Below are 18,856 nucleotides of genomic sequence, written 5' to 3' on the forward strand. Positions count from 1 at the left end.
ATGTAAGTTGTTCGGAACTGTCAAATTTTTGTTCTAACTAACAGGCTCATATCGTCCGGCGGACTGATAATCAGTGAGCCCCTTTAGAGGCGTGTAAATATATTTCGGAACGTTGATTTGTAAATGTGTTTGTGAACTCAACCATACCAACAAGTAACTAATAAGATTGCCCCAGCTTACTAACTTATTTACACAGTAGTATGGATAATAATAGGACATGTGTTTTGGTAGGAGACTTGACATGTCATCATTCATCATTTTTTGACAACTCGGCAGCAACAGATGAGCGCTATAATATGTCATGTCTCGTCTATCTAAAATTCCATTGCATTCAACTTTATCAATAAACACATCGGCGACAAACGCCGCACGTACCTACGCGTTTCAGAAACCGGAGCCGTGTTTCTATTTCGATTACTGAAATATTGGAAATAAAATATAACCGCTATCGCGTTTCCACGCGACGGCCGGAAATAAAGCCCGTCAACATATCGCAGCCGTGCCACCTATCCCACGTATATCATTCGTAGCATAGATTAAACAAATACTATTGTACCTAATGTCCTAATGTGCATTTATAGTCTGTCAAGCCATTTCCGTCAGTAGAAAAAAGCGGCATATTTAAAAAATATAGGCGCGAAGGGTTATTGTCCCATAGAAAATTTAAATTTCGCGCCTTTTTCTACTCACAAAGTTGTTTGACAGACTATACCTATTATAATTTATGGCAGCGTTTTGTCAGTTAAATTTTAAATTTCATCTGTACTAGCCAGATGCATTGAGAGTGATGTCAAAATTAGATCTAATTGTAAAGTTCGAATACTGCTAGTATAGCAGTGAGACGTACGATACATATAATACAAGTCATAGTCATAATGTCACACTTAATCCCAATTTTTTTATGGCTCCTTACTAATTAGTATGGAAGAGCGATTGTTTAAATGCGTCCACGTTTATGACCTGAAATCTTTAGAGATGGATATATCTCAAGCCCGGTTCACATTTGTCTGACGTGTCGTGTTGTGTTGTGTCGTGACGCATATCGGTTTCATACATTTAATATCACATTTGTCTGATGCACACTGCGTCAGACAAATGTGCACGCAATCATATTAAATGTATGAAACCGATATGCGTCACGACACGACAGACAAATGTGAACCGGGCTTCAGTATTCCTGTTCGCGGCATATTATTTTACAAGTAAAATTGTACCTACGCGTAGTGACCTTGTGCTCTTCGTAAACGACACATACTACAGTACATATTCTGTTTTTTTATTCCGTATTAGACTAAAATGACATTTCATGTGGTACTAAGAAATGTCATGTCTTACACATGAAACGTCATTTTAGTTTGCGGAATAAAAAAACAGACCTTACTTATCTGTGTTACAAATGGTAATTACAAATATTAAGAACAATAATCACAGCTAATTGCTCGAAGGGCACGCGAACTATAATTAGAGGTTGCAATCGCAATCGCGCTGCACCTATGAACAATTCATTAGTGTTTTCATCGTGACAGCGTCGTATCTGCTATCGTATTTTGTACTCTGTGATCATAGTGTTTGCTGTCACCGTCACCTGAAACGCACTGTAGTGTCCGCGCGCGAATTCCGTGCACGGCTGAGGAATGTTAGGAATGTTAGGCGTCATGACAGAGTGGTGTCATTTTGTACGTACGGGCGCGGCGCACACCCCCCTACTTCCTCGACCTCCGAATGCACGGAATTGGCGCGCGGACAGTACGTGCCGGCAATCTTTGATCCGCCTCGGTGTGTGATTGCTAGTTTGATGTGCATTACTGGTAGCTTTCATCATAATTTGGAGACTATCGGCCGAGTCATTTAGGTTCAGATTACCATACTTAGGTAAGTAGGTATATTCTGCTGCTACTACCAAGTATAAATCCGTCAACAAAGTTTCTCAACCTAAAAATGCGACCTTTAGGGGAGAACCGCCGGACATACGAGAGCGTTTTTTTCCTAAGCTGAAACGGAGGCTCACACGAGACTCCAAAAACTCCGCGAAAAATAAGGACTAATAATGAGAAACCATAACATTTGGTATCTTATTATTTTGAGATGGAAATAAATATTAGGACGATCACACATCAGCTACACGGAGCTGTCTGTCAAAAACCCCTGCGCAAGTTTATGTATATTTAAGCAGGGATGGTGAATAAATATTACATTTTCATTTTTCATTCGGCGTTCAGCCAGGCCCGAAGCAATGAGCACGCGTCGAAAATATGATGATAGACATTTTTTGGCCATTCTTTTCGGTAGCAGCACCGATATATAGGTAGATAGTAAACCATGAAAACGCCTACCTACTTTGCGAGTCAACAATCATAATCCGCAAAGTTTTCATGCAATAGTATACTCACAATTCCAGTTTCAAATGTTCTCAACATTAATTAAAGTATTGTTCTACTCGCTTGTTAGAACTTGCCTTCATAGTATTCACGCCGGCATCTGGCTAGCTAGATATAAATGTGGTTGATGTGGTAATCAAGAAATATGAATCAATGAAAATACATATTTAGTAACATGTTGTTAAATTGTACATTACTGTTAGAATTGACAACATAAGCCCAAATGTATTGTCTCCGAGTTCCAGGTACCTCCCTAGTACATACATAGTAAAAACAAAGTCACTTTCCGCTGTCTGTATGTCTGTCCCTATGTATGCTTAGATCTTTAAAACTACGCAACGAATTTTGATGCGGTTTTTTTAAAAGATAGAGTGATTCAAGAGAAAGGTTTATGTATAATTTGTAAAGGTTTTGTGTAAATTAGTTGAACTACCCTTGCGAAGCCGGGGCGGGTCGCAGCGCTAGTATATATATTTACACAGGCGCTATACTTAATCTAACTGCTGGAACTAATTCCACGCAGACGAAGTCGCGGGCAAAAGATACACTATTATTACAGCCTCAATTATACCTACAAGTCCTACAACCAGCTACTGTCATCATTTTATTAGAGCAAATTTCAATTGGACTTTGAAAAATGTTTCTATTCTACCGGTCTTCTTCTACATGTAACACTGTGAATAGCAGCAATATACGAATACAAAGTCGAGTGCTGCGACGTGTAATGGCCAATAAGAATAGTAAGCCGGTAATATAAAGGACTGCCATCGGTCACTTTTATTATTATTTCTCACGAACCTTTTCGGCCCCTATTGTACTCGGTCGCTGCGAACGATGCTGTTAAATTTGTATTTGGGATTTCCGACTACAATGGAATGGAATGGAACGGAACGGAACGGAACGGAACCGAACGGAGCAGAACGGAACGGAACGGAACGGAATGGAATGAAATGAAACCAAAGAGAGAGTGTGTGGACAACAATCAGATCTTATAAAATAGTTACACACAGTATTCAGTCGACACAACATCAGCATGCAACATATTTACAAAAATTGTACATTAAGGTACTAATTTATGTACTAATTATTAAAATGCAATCATTAAAACAATATAATAATAAAACAATGTAAATGAAACTAAAATTGAAAAATAAGAGTATTGTGGGACATTAGTAAAAATTAAAGTTAATTACATATATCAAATACAAATCGGCAATTGTCAAATTGTCATTTTAAACATTTCACTTTTAATTTTAAATAATCCTTAATACTATAAAAGCGATGTTCATGTAGCCATTCAGTCTATTATATTTTAAATACTTCCCTATTCAACATTCCGAGCTCCTTAAGGAGGTTATTGAATATTACAACACACATATTAGCATTTCTCCTATATGTATATATCAGCACCGGTATCATGGTCGCGACTTTGTCACTTGTCAAATCATGCGTCACTTTCTCACTTACGGACTTGTTAGAGCGTGACAGGTATGGTGACAAATGATAGACGGCCGTCCATCTTAGCCCCGCTGAAGTGCAGGCTGGCTCTTGTAGTAGATGTTGATACTGAGCCCGGAGCCCTTGCGCTTTATGAAGTACTCCGGGTGGTATTGTAAAAAGACATACCAAAGAGAGAGTGTATAGAGAGTTACTGTCATAGTAAATTTTATAGTCACAGTAAATTGACTGCCATCTATCGACACATCATTAAAACTAAAAATTAAAATGTATAAAAACATGAAAAAAATTATATATATATATATATATATATATATATATATATATATATATATATATGGATAAATGTTTTTTTTTTTTCATTTACCCGAGTATAGGCCAAAGGTGTGGCACCATATATTCGAGAATAACTTTTTCTTGATTTCCGAGGCACGTTTTTTCCTTAGACTTTACTTATCTTATACGGAGTTACAAAGATATAATTATATATCTTTGGACATAGTTTTAAAATGTACCTACATACAGGCTAGGGGGAATGTGAAACTGGTCTGCACGGGTCATCAAATTTAACGCCACCCAATGCTCGTATACAATATTTCTGGATCAGAAAACCCTCTGGACGTCAACAACAATATATGGCCATTGGAGTCAAACGATTATTTATGTTTTGTAGTGAAACCTTCAAAATTTTGAAAAACTTTCCCAGTTGTGTAGGTACAATGCGTCGTATACTACAATATAAATAAACTAGAGGTACTGCCTTATTTTTTTTTACGATTTCACGTCAGAATAACGCTACCAATCTTTCTCCAATGCAATATCGCTCTCGAAACGTCGGAGATAATTTTCAAGTTCAAGTCAACGCTACTGTAATATGTATAATAAGTACCTAGATCCTTTAACCCTATCCCACGTTAATAAATAATAAATTAACTATACAATTTGACCTTTACACCTAAATTGCAAACTAGGCCTTGTTGGAATAAGGTTCCACAAAAAAAAGTGAATACTTAACTAAATTTTACCTATAATACGGATTGCTGTTGTTGATATTAGCAACCATCATCCCTGGGAACAGCCATCATCGCGTTATCCCGGTTATCCCGTTATTTGTGTCACCGCTCATGGGAGGCTGGCAACTAAGAATTTGCGTAGATACTTATTAGTTTTTACGAAAGCGACACTGCCATCTGACCTTCCAACCCGGAGGGGAAACTAGGCCTCATTGCATGGGATTAGTTCGGTGTCTTCACCGAAAATCGGCTAGTAAATTTCAAATTATATATCGTACATAAGTTCCAAAGCCGAAGGGAACGGCTTTCGTAAGAACCGATCCACTGACCTCGCTACTTACAAATTTATACAGGAGGTGCTTAATACCCTAAATAACAAAGAATATGCAGTTGGAATCCTCCTAGACATGTCTAAAGCCTACGACCGCGTACAATGTAATCTTCTATTGAATAAATTATACGACATAGGAGTGAGAGGTATAACGCATAAATGGCTTGCTTCCTACCTAAAAATTCGTAAGCAATACGTTGAAATCCAATACCACGATCATAACACGGGTCAAATAACTAACGAAAAATCAGACGAACAAATCATTAATCACTCTATACCGCAGGGAAGTGTAAGTGTAGTGTTGTTTGTTATTTATAATCTATATAAATGAACTTCCTAAAGTCATAGACAAATCATGCGTGTTATTTGCGGATGACGTCTCAATCCTTACATCATGTTCAAATAACGACACCTTGGACACCGACCTAAATGACACATTGAATAAAGTGGTAAGCAGGCTCAATGACCACAATCTGGAAATAAATTTAAACAAAACAAAAATCATGCAATTTAAACCAGTACAAAAGCGCGCTTTAGAAACTGATTATTCGTTTAACGGCCACAAACTGGAATGTGTAGAAACCTTCACCCTTCTAGGGTTTGATATCGATACAGGCGTAAACTGGAAAGCACATGTTACGAAAATCAAGAATAAAATGCTTAAGTTCATATATGCCCTGAGAAAATTAAAAAAAACGACTAGTCTACAATCGGCAAAAATAGCCTATTATGCTTATGCCTACTCTTGGCTCAAGTACGGTATTATCCTTTGGGGAAATAGCACAGACGTAAATGATTTATTTTTACTTCAGAAGAAATGCATACGCATCCTCGCGAATATTAGGAGTCCAGCGAGCTGTAGACCACATTTCATTAACTACGAAATTCTGACCCTAACTTCGATGTTCTACCGTCTGTACAATGGGGAATGTTCCGAAGAACTTTTTGATCTGGTGCCATCGTCTCGTTTCTATCACCGCACCTCCCGCCAAAGGAGCAAAGCTCATCCTCACTTCTTAGACACATGGCACACCATGAATAAGCGGGCATCCCGCTCGTTTCTTCCCAGAACGTGCAGAATGTGGAATGAGTTGCCTCCTGAGGTATTTCCTTTGTGCTACGACATGGGATTCTTCAAGAAGCGGGTATTTAGGGTTCTCAAGGGTCGGCAATGCTTAAGTGGCTCCTGTGATGTTGCTTACGTCCATGGGCGACGATGACTGCTTCCCATCAGGCGGCTCGTCTGCTCGTTTGCTGAATATCACATAAAAAATAAAATAAAAAATGTATATTTTTGAAACCTGTAAATTCGTAAGAAAACATTCGGAACTATTTACAAAGTTAGTAGACCAGCCCCGACGCTTCGAAACAAGGTATAAACATGATTTAGCTTTGCCGTCAACTTCTAAACTCAAACTCCATAGTACAAGTCCAAACGTCATGGCAGTTAAAATATATAACCACCTTAAAAACGACATTAAAGCTCAAGCAAATGATAAACAATTTAATAAAATGTTGAGACTTTCTAATAAATAAATGCTACTACGACTTAAAGGACTTTTTTAATGATAATGTTACAGACACCTTCTAAGTAATTTATTAAAACAATGACATACTTACTTAAATTACTATGACATATATACCTAAATTTATAACACAACAATTTTATAATATGAATATTGTACAATAATTTATTTATTATACATTTATTAATGATCTCATGTGTAATTAGAATAATTGTTTCATGACCTGATATTTTTTTTTGATAAATTAATAATTTGCTACATACAATACAATAAATATAATAATAATATGTTATGAGTAAGCTATTGATATGCTGTGCCCTTACAGGGTCCATGTGAGACATTGTATATTATAATTTACATCTATACTGTACCATGGTTGCAATAAAGAATTATGAATTATGAAAAAAAACAACCTCAGATATTGTGCTTACCCATTGGTTGACCGGTAGAGAATGCCTTAAGGCATTAAGTCCGCCTTTTGTACCTTCATGTATTGTGCAATAAAGCTTAAATAAATAATAATAATAAATAAATATTGTGCTTATAAGGAGCAACTGATGCGAATGTGCACTGCAGGTGCCACACGGCCACGAGCGCTTCAAACTAGGTATATTCACAATAAAATTAGAACCGGTTAAGCAAGGACATGATAAGGAGCGTAGCGCTCATTAATTTCAAGCGTTATGCATGAGCAACTGCAGTTTAAGGTGAAACTCTTCATGATTCAGCGTTGAAGATCACAAACATACCTATTGACCTATTGTTATGTTCGAAATATGTATACCTACACAAAACGTTGAATACAACCGAAGTAGTTATACAAAAAAGTTATAGAGGGAAATGCTAGAAACACAATTTTTGACTTCGTAACTTTATTTGGACTAGCTAGGAGGTGAACATATCAAGTCCCTGGCCGTAGCCCTTGAGCCGGGGGGGTAGAGGGGGGTTTGAAGGTCCCATTGTTCGGTTTTTCGCTTATATCTCGGAAACTATGCGTCCTAGCACACAAAACACATTCATTCGCATCATTTACACAAAATTATAGCTGATAAAATTTGCTGCAAGTATTTATTCAGTCAAGTTTTTCGATATCTTGTATAGATTGAGTAAAAATGGGACCTTCACACCCCCCTCTCCCCCCCGGTTATATGTAATATATATGTTCACCTAACTAGTCTACAGTTACTACGTCCAAGATTGTGTTCCAAGCATTTCCCTCTATACCTTTTCGTTGCCTGACCTAAAGACCCAATAAAAATAATATGACGTCTTATTTATGAAATTACTCTTAATACCTAATAAAATACATTGAATTTCACAAATCAATCTATAAAAACAAATCGTAGGTAATTTTTTTATGTATTTATGCAATGTAAACCAATGCAATGCAATGTAATGTGACCGATAAAATCAATAGAGAGAACACACTCATTATTATTTATAACACCCTCTGAATACAACAGGAGGTAAATTACAATAAGTGATTTCAAAAAAATGCACACGACGGTACAAGGATACTGTTAGTGGATATCGTGCTGTTGTAAAAGGCAATAAATAATTAAACCCCTCCACAATTAGGGAGTTATTTTAAAACGTGACCTTTATTCCCGACCGATCATTACTGTCCCATCCAGCAATGAAGGACCTGTCCTGTCGTCCGGCTTACGGCCGCGTTCATTATGTTGGACAAAGCAGAGTGTTTTCCACGTTAAATTGAGTGTAGAGAGGCAATACGGCCACTATCCCTCACAACCTCATGTCTCTGTGATACGATTCAAGATTACGAACCTTAAATCTAATAATCCAAGATTGTTTTTGCGTCAAAAGGCGTGAGTGGTATACGAGTTTGACACAGAAAATGGTGGAATTTGAACTGGACTGCTGCTCGCGACACCGGTCGACAGCGGGGTTTTTAATTTTTGGCCCAGCGCAGGTAACTCATGTTTGTTTTACTTTTACCTACCCGCCCGGTTAGAAATGAATGTTGGCATAACCTGTTTTCCTATTTGATGTGAGAGATATACAGAATGATTTTGTTATGTCTGACCAGATTCTGAGGGGTGAATATGAATATGTTGGTCATACTGAACAACTTTTACTACATATATGGAACCAACCCTGAAATTGCGAAAAAGAAATCTGCTGTTCCATAGAAAACTGACTAGATTCGCCGAAATGTATACGACAACAGATTCTTTTTTTGCTTTTTGGGGGTTGGCCCTATAGTAAAAGTTGTTCAGTATGACCTACCTACATAATTACCCCTCAGAGTATGGTCAGACATAACAATATCACTCTATATATATACTAGCACATTCTGAACTTCCGACAAACAATCATTGTAGCTACAAAACAAGAAACACTTGAAATCGTGGTATGTACAATCAAATAATTTAATTTCCGACCTATTTGTCACAGTGACAATCAATATGAAAGTCGCTAGAGACCTCATACTATTGTCACTGTGACAAAGTACAAAATGAGTAGGAAATTAAATTCCTTCACTGTACCTACCTCTGAGAAATTTATTATAAGTAGTCAATATGAATTTTGAGTAAAAGTAGGAGCCTAATAACTGATTTATACAAGAAGAGGTATAGTAGAGTTGTGAGTCAATTGGATTGAGAAGTATTATACCTTATCTCTTAATTCCTCCCTAAATGAATTTTCAAAATTAAGAAATATTAAATTAAAGAAATTGAAAAATTGTCCCGGTAAAATGACGAAAGAAGCAGGAAGATAACGATTATTATTGTTTTGCGCACGTTAAATAAACATCAAGGTCCCTCGGCTTGCGAAATAATTTAAGCGACTTTCCTTGTAGTAATAATTGCTCTGATAATGCTGGCCAACCAAGCGTAACAGCCGTAACAGACATAAGAAAACTCATTTAAGTAATTGTTCACCGCATTCTGATGCAACAATTTCCAAATTATGAGTGGTTAGAAGAATCTACTCAGAGCAACTCAGAGTAATCCAGACCGAACCGAGTTGAAAGCTATACAATAATAATATTGCATTATGTAACTTTATTAATATTAAACAATATGCCCCAAATTGTTAGCGTGTTCAGTAACCTAGTGGCACGCGAGTTTACCTATTGAATTTTCACATGCTCATAAAACTTATACAGGGTGAAAAGACACGACGATCCTTCTCGCAAAGGGAGGTTAGTTTAAGTGATGGAGAATCGATTCTTAATGTTTAAATTTTTGTTACGAACAATTAGTAAAAATATTAAAATTACTTAATCTTCTTCTTAGTGACAACCCTACTATTACTCCTCTACCTACATGTAAGTGTAATGTGACACTTATGTTTGCAAGAATATTTGACATAAAATTGACATACGGCTAGTTGGGTGTGGTGGAGGATATTTTTGTCTGTAGCGTCGTAACGTCTCGGCGGCATTATAATTACACTCCCCGTATAACATAAGCAAATTTAGGTAATCGCGAGCTCCCAAAGGCATTTTGAAAATAGGTTTTTTCGCGTAATTTGCAATTTATTTGCGTCACGGTTTTATCACGGGTAAAGGTGACAGTCCATTTCCAACCGCAGCTGCATTACTGCTCCGGCAATACTGCAGCGGCCTGAACGCTTCGGTGTTATTGTCAATTTCCATAGTAAAATGAATGACTATATCGACTCCACGTATGGTGATTTTAACGTTTTTTCCGACCGCAGCTGCACTACTGCTCCGACACGTCGGTGTTATTGTCAATTTCCATAGTAAAATTAATGACAAGGCCGACTGCACGTAGCATGGGCATTTTTACGTATTTAGTGTATTATTGATACTGCGGCTGCAGACCGCACGTCAAATCTGTCACCTGCAGTGAAATGTCTTTGAGCATGAAGTTATACCCTAAACAGGAGCGAGCTGTCACTTTTTTTGCCATACTAAATTGAACCTTATCACCGAGCCAAAAAGGTGTTCGTACCAGACTAGAGAAAACGGTCCACATGAGATAGCAAAAGTGGGTCGCGGTGTCCCACTCGCACATGTTGCCAATGTTAAAAAAATACCATTTTGGTAGTATTTATATCAATAAATACTACCTAGTCGGCTCATAAGTTCTGTCATATACATAGTATCAAATAAAATCAAAAGTTTAAGTTTATTCCGTATAATTTGTACAGCGTTTGAAAGCTTATAAACTAGAGAATCTAAATGTATAACATTTATTCAAAATGACCGCCATAATTATCTACACAGGCTTGAAGTCTTCGTGGCCAGTCGTCAATGGATTCACGCACCACTTTCATTTCGATATTGGCCACTGCCGTAGCAAGAGATTTTTTCAGCGAGTCTAGATTTGCATGAGGTTTTGAGCACACCTTTTCCTCTAAATACTGCCATATTTTATAGTCTAAAGGATTAAGATCTGGGCTAGAGGAGGGCCAATCTTCATGCCGTATAAAGTCGATTTTATTGGAGGCGAGCCAGGCTTGTGTAGACTTTGCCTTATGGGCTGGAGCAGAGTCCTGCTGGAAAACCCAATGCTGGTTTAGAAACATCGTATGGGATAGTGGTTTCACAATATTAGTCAACACCGTGTCTTGGTACACTTTGGCACTAGTTTTTACTCCTTTCTCACAAAAATGCATACTAGTGACGCCCGCATAAGAAACTCCCAGCCAAACCATCACAGATGAAGGGTGATGACCTCTTTGAATACGGGGAATGCTATTAGACGCTTCTTTACTATTGCGAGCGTACACTCTATCATTTTGTTTATTACAGTTTTCTTCTATGTCAAAAATTTTCTCGTCCGAAAACAGTATACAACGGTGCTTATTTTTAGCGTACTTTAAAGCTTTAGATCTTTTAAGCCGACCATTGAGAAGATGGCCAGTTTTTCGTTTATAAGCACGAAGTCTCAGGTCTTGATTAAGCACTCTTTTCACCGTGTTTTTGCTCAAACCCATCTGGAGGGCCATAACTTTTTGTTTCCTAGCGGGATTTCTGGCAATGCGTGCCCTAATTGCTTGTACAACCGCTGGAGTCCTAGCTGTACGCGGACGACCGCTTCTTTTCTTGTCATTTAAACTAGAGACCTCACTGTATCTTTCTATGGTACGATACACAAATCTTAGAGAGAATTTTAAATTTTCAAGTAGCTTAAAAATTTTAGTCGGCGAGTGACCACAACGATATAGTGCAATTATTGCGGTACGGCTATCTTTAAGCGTCCACTCCATGTTGAAGAAAACAGAAAATTGCAAAATTATACTACTCAAATATTTAATAAAGATTCGAAATTCAAATGCAGAACGGTTTTTGTTTTAGGAGTTCCAAGTTTAAATTTTAAAGGCCAGTGACAGAACTTATGAGCCGACTAGGTAAAATTAAATACCTTCTTATATTATTTAAGTGCTATATTCAGAGTGCGGTTCTGATATATTTTACGTAATTTGTAAATAGTTATAATGTCAATATTATTAACTGATTTAACCAAGCATGTGCACAACAAAAAATACATTAATTTTAATATGGTAGACATTGTAGTAACTTTGAATATTAATTGGTATCCCCAACTTGATAAAGAAATTTTCAAAATACATGAATGGCGGCGCTCAAGATTTATTTGCGAAATAAAGTATAAAATGGGTAAAAATGTTGTGTGAAAGGTAGCAGAAGTGAAAGTTTTGTTGATTCTGGTATATCTTTTCACAGGTAAGCCTCAACTATTAAAGTTTACGATAAAAATACAAGAAAACATTGTCAAACTCATTAGGGTGACTATGATGTCGGCACGATGTGAATCGGCCTTACAGAGTTCTTATTACCTACGTACTTACTTAATGTAAAAATAAGTTTACCTAAATAAGTATATCTTTATTTCGGCATGTTTAATTATTAAGTTGATAGATAAATAGATAAATGATTTATTTGTGCACGTAATGAGAGCTATATAATTGCCAAAATTTAAATCCAAAATCCTTAAATATTACAGACACATAATATTCTATATAGGTTGAACACACATTTCCGTCAGTACACAAAGGCGGCAAATTAAAAAAAAAATGGTGCAATTAACTACGATGACGCTTAAAGAATAGCTGAAGTGTGCAAAAGAGAAGCCATTACGTATATGAACATACCATGAGTGCGAAAGAGGCAGACTACAAATGAAAAAAACGTGACCATTTTTAGGGTTCCGTACCCAAAGGTTAAAAACGGGACCCTATCACTAAGACTCCGCTGTCCGTCTGTCAGTCTGTCTGTCATCAGTAACAGCTTTTATAACGACTAAATTAAGTAAGGTTTTGTGAAGCGTTTTACAGAGGAGAAAAAAACTATATCCATTCTCTCTGACTTCCTATGCATGAATGAAAAAAGATCTTGGCCAAACTATACATTCCAACTTATCCTAATATCCCACATATCCCACATGACTTATGGTCACCCTAATTAGAAAGAGATGCAACCGCCCACTTTGACTTCTCATGTGGACACACTTTTTGGCCCGTGTACTCCATCCGGTTTATTAAAATCTAAATCCGTGTCTTTTAGTCACAGAGATTAGTAGTTCTAAGCAAAGAGGATATAACTATATGTGTTACTGAACCTAATGAGGGTGGTCACTTGCATTATTTTGCATTAAAAGTTAACTGCCTAAGGATAAAAATAAAAAAAAGTTAACTGCCTATAACTTCAAAACGGTTACGAATACGAGCCTAGTTTCTTTAGAGGAAATACAGTACTAAATCCAAACAATCCCCCTTTTGCGGAAAGGATCGTCGTGCCTTTCCACCCTGTATAATAATATATCATTTTGTATAACATTAAATTTGTTTATGGTATCATACTTAATTCACTGCTATTGTAAAAGCAATACATTGTAAAATTTGATCGCTTGCGGCGTTTTAAGCCAAACAATACTGATGCATACTAATTGTGTTAATGTTTAGTACCTAACTATAAAATTACTAGTAGCTCTGTGAGCTGTAGACCTGCGTTAGAAAATGTAAAAGTGAAAAATACTTATTTCGTTGATTCGTTATCACAGTGAACTCACAATAGTCTTGCGCCATAGATGCTATTGGCGCTTATATCCTTTATGCCAAATTCCCCAATTTGAAAGATTTCCAAAAACTGAATCGACAAAAAAAAACTATTTAATCATAAAATCTGGTCACACAATTTCACGGATTCGGTTAAGAATTGCGACCTGTAGAGCAGAACATCCGGACATACGAAAGCAAAATGCCCGAGTTAAAACGAAGACCTTTGCTAACGCTACGGTCAATTATTTGTATTATGTATACCACAACAGGTCTTAATCGCTATTAATTATTGGCTTTCATTAATTTATTTAAACTTTATGGCATAAAATAAAAAAAAAATGTACAAATGGCGGACTTAATGCCTCATGACATTCTCTACCAGTCAACCATCGGACTAAACAGAGACGTATAAAAATTATGCAAGGAGAAAAGTAAGAAGATATTTATGAGAAATTAGAACCATCGGAAACAACCGAAAAACTTGATAAACTACATACATATAAAATATACAAATAAAAATATTAATTAAATTTCATTTAAAAAATGTTAATATTGGCTAAAATTTCTCCAATATCTTTTCAAAGGTGTTGTCACTTAAATGATTGTAACGATCTGCTTTTTAAGATCTCTAACTTTAACCTATCAGACATCGATTTTTAACTCAGTTAATTTTATGTAAATTATTAGTGGGTCGATACTGTTAGTTTTAATCTGTGTTTAGGTCTTATTGTGTTTATGACCACTTGATCAGATTCGTACTGGGGCTAAGTGTTTATTGTTCAATGACCCGGTGATCGCATAGTCGCTAGCATCCGAATTAAACCGCCCGGCCCAAAGCCTTCCCTCGGGGTAATGCCAGTCATAGGGGTCATAGCCTGGAGGTATTGCTGTGCATTCGAAAATACCCTGCTAATTGAAATGTATCTGCCGCACAGCCGGTAAATTTCGATCAAAGACTTCGACGCCCTGCCAAGAGTGAAGGTCGATCACCGCGAATGAGCATCCAAATGTACGCTTCTATGTTAGGCCATAAAGTCAAACTTTTTTAGGGTGACTGTAACTGACATCGGACAAGACCTAATTCTCACCTCCAAGCTGCTCCGAGAGCCTAAAACCTGGAGCGCCAGGTGTGGTGAGCGTCCGAGCGAGGGCAAGCTGCAAAAGAGCCAAGATCGATCGCTCGCGTAATAAAAGACGTTTCACGTAGGTATTGTATTGTAAGGTACAGCCCGTTTTTCAAAACCTCCTCCTGTTAGACGAAACGATGAAAATTTGACTTGCTTTTAACAAGTTAAACAAAAGGTCCCAATGCAAATGTAGTAGGTCCCTATCTAATAATTGATAACAAAAACAAGTAAGTATTAAGTACCTATAGATTCCAATTATAATAGAATTAATGAGTGTGCTCACTGTATGCATTTCAACATTGCTCGTTAGTGTCACCGGTAATAACTACTTCCGCTACAGTGTTTTTAAATGAAAACTATTAGTCGACCAAAACAAGTTTCAAGTATTTGTAAGTGTAACTGATATTTATTCAATGCTAATGCTATGCATAGGCTATGTGCAACGTGCTGGGTGGAAGAACTAAACGCAATGATCACATGTTAGAATTTGCCAACATATGAATTTTAGTTAACCGAAATATTAAAATATAAGTAGGTACTTTAAGTATCCAACAGGCATGTACCACTCGGGCACACAGACAATTAATCGTGTAACATATAGACTTGCATACATTTTAATGGCACGGGTAAAATTTTCTTAGGGCGTATTTAAGTATAAAGTTCTTTCACCTTAGCTACGGAACCTTAGCTACCGGTTAGCTACGGAAACTAGGTGGAGAATTGGACATCGAGCTTCAATACTTAAAAAGTTTTTAATATCTTTACGCTAAGTAAAAAACTTGCTTCAAATTCTGAAGTAGCTAAATTACCTACCTAAATACTATGAATCCGGTTAACCGGTTAAACCGTTAACCCAGTGTCAAATTGAGCCCTGGGCACTGGAGGCCTTGGTCATTCTTTCCTTTGTATACGATATTTATTTCGTTTACACTAGCAGCTCTTGGGGTGAATATGTCCAATAAATTTTAATGTTTGTTTGCCACAGATTCGCGATATCCAGGCCAAATTATGGAGCAAAGGCATGCTCAGGGTAGGTAAACGAGCCTTACACGTATCCAAATGTGTCTCAGATCTGACATTCCTTGGCTTACATGTTTGCTTGTGAATTCGTCCGCATGTAGACGTCGTTGCGTATACACTGGATAGTTACCTTACTTGACTCACCAAACGATTAGTCTCGTCTGTAGGCCCGTGCCAAAATAACTTGACCCCTAATTGTATAAACTATGCACAGTCAACGGTCAGGCTTATGCTGGATAGCTGTGGCGAAAACAATAAACGTTATGAACGACCTCTGTGTAAACTTGTTAGAGAACCTTCGTCATAGGCAATGGTAGAGCATATCGACAGAATTTGAGTTTGCTCTGACCACAGGTTTCTACGGAGATATTGATTGACAATTAATAAACCTGCGTAGGTTCCTAGCAAATGAAAATATTTACGATATGTTGTTTAAATGTATTTAGTTACGATTATTTATCTTACGTTACAGTTGTAAAAACACTTAAGAAAACTTATTTTTTAGACTTCGCAATTTTCATTACGTAGGCGATAATATTATAACGCGTCAATTTTGGAACGCCTATAACCTATCTAGAAGGTTATAGGCGTTCTAAAATTGAAGCGCTTACCTTGTACAAACTGTACAAGTTGGCTTTAGTAAAGTTGCGCCTAGGCAAGCGAGTAATGTGCACGTGCTAACTAGCTCCTGCACACCAAAAGAGAAAGATCCTACAAGATGACTGTTTAACAGCGAATATAATAAAGATAAATAATATATGCGAAAATTAATTTAAAAATTAAACAGATTAATTTGTAGGTAATGAAATAAATATGGTAGTACTATTTGTAATATATTTCCCACCAAAAACATTTTCATGTAAAATGTTGCCAAGACGAAACCATAAGGCTCGCACTGTCAAAAAGTTACCAGATCTCTTGTAGAGCCAAGCTTCTAACTCTCCTCTAGCGAAACGGCCAACCCACATATTTGTGAAGTTAGAAGAAACATATTAATTAATTGAAATATTCAGAAATATATCTACAATATATAAATCTGATTCGCTGTGCGATTTGACATGTGATTTGACCTCTATGGTTGCAATAAAGAATTATGGATGTGATTCGGATGTGTTAATTACATGAACACCGTAATTTTAATTAACCAGTATTGTATTCTATCGCACAAATTCAATTTGTGGTTTAATATTGCCCATAACAACAACAAATATCCGGAACTAGTCATCCTAGTAAACTATATTATTTTGTTTGTGCACAATTGCACTATTATTTATTTTAGTAAAAGTTACTATACACAAACAATAATGTTGCATCGATGAATAATCATAATGATATGCAATCGAGTTATACTCAGCAAAGCAGATTGGATGGCAATTCACGATATGTTAATCAATGGACAATACCTGCTGGTATTATCCATACATAGCATACCAGCTGCCTATTAGTACACAATAGGGCACCTATAAGTAGGAGCCTCTTGATAGGGGTAAATCATTTGCCATCGGAGTGGAAAGAGTGCAGTGTGGTAGGCAAAAGTGGACAGACAAGTTAATCAACAGCGTTTTAATTTTGTTAATATGGTGAAATAAGTAAAGATCATATTAACTTTTTTTATGTGCGGATTTAAGAGGCAAAATAAAGGGGGACTAAATAAAGTATCTTTCAGTTTGGTACCTACAAATTCAATTTTTTGAAATTTTATTGTTGTCTATTTGTTGTTGCAACCAGTACCTTACAATTCTTCTAGTGAATGCGTTGAGTGTTGAGTGGTGTGTAATTTTTAAAAGAACGTGAATTTGTGATCATCATGCAAATTGAGCCACTTACCCGCAGCTGTCCCGTCGCTGGATCGCATTATTGATTCTGTAACAATAAGTGTGGCCTTATAGTTTTGTACGAATTGTGAAATTATTTCCTAACTGTGGTAAGTTTTTTTTTTAAATATTATTTTTAGCAAAAAAGGAGGTGTAATATTTTTCGGTATGAAATAAGAACACAATATTCTTAAAATGGTGTTTTATATGGGTGCTTGCCTGAAATAAAATCAATTTATTTTATTTATTTATTTTATTTTATTTTTAAAAAACCGGGCAAGTGCGAGTCGGACTGTTTTGTTATAGCGGCATCATTTGTGAAAATTTCTATTGTCTAGCTATCACGGTTCATGAGATACAGCCTGGCGATAGACAGACAGACGGACAGTGGAGTCTTAGTAATAGGGTTCCCGTCTTTACCCGGGTACGGAATCCTAAAATATGTTGTAGGCGACTTGTTTATTAAATTGTCATTTAAATTTAAGTAAATATGGAAGGATTATTCTTAAACCAGTCTAAAGAAACGCTGGCCTAGACACATTCAATGCATTTCGATGAGATGATGAGACATCACCACCCTTATTAGCTACCTACTAAAGAAGAATGTATTGTGAGTAGAATAATATGATACATTGCCTTTTGCGTCAAAACAAAAACTTACGTACATAATTATAAAGTTTTAGGATCATTGATATTTAACAATCAAAAGAAAAACATGTATTGGGACGACAGATGCTACAAAAAGTCACGTGACATGTAGGGTCATTGTGCTAGTTTTCGTCCACTTGACGAAATTTGAATATAAACCTAGTGTTGCACAAATTTGGACTTATTGCAATCCTTAATGTCTAAACAACATATCTACATAAAAAGGATATTTCGCAAGTAGCAAATAAATAATGAAATAAATATATTATTTGCTAATCCCACAGAGTAAGATTTCCTTTCTCAAGATATACAGCCAGATTTGTAGTAGTTTCTAGTTTTAAGATTTTTGCATGCTAGTACAACCTGTATAGTACAAATAGCAGAATAAGCAACCAATTGTCACTTACCACCTAAAACACTATTGTAACTACTTATTCTTTGCAAATAAATACTTACTTACTTACTTAATCCGTCAAGTGGACGAAAACTAGAGCATGGACGGAAACTAGCGCAATGACCCTACATCA

Source organism: Cydia strobilella, chromosome 8 (genome assembly GCF_947568885.1).
Source record: "Cydia strobilella chromosome 8, ilCydStro3.1, whole genome shotgun sequence".
In the NCBI taxonomy this organism is placed as follows: Eukaryota; Metazoa; Arthropoda; class Insecta; order Lepidoptera; family Tortricidae; genus Cydia; species Cydia strobilella.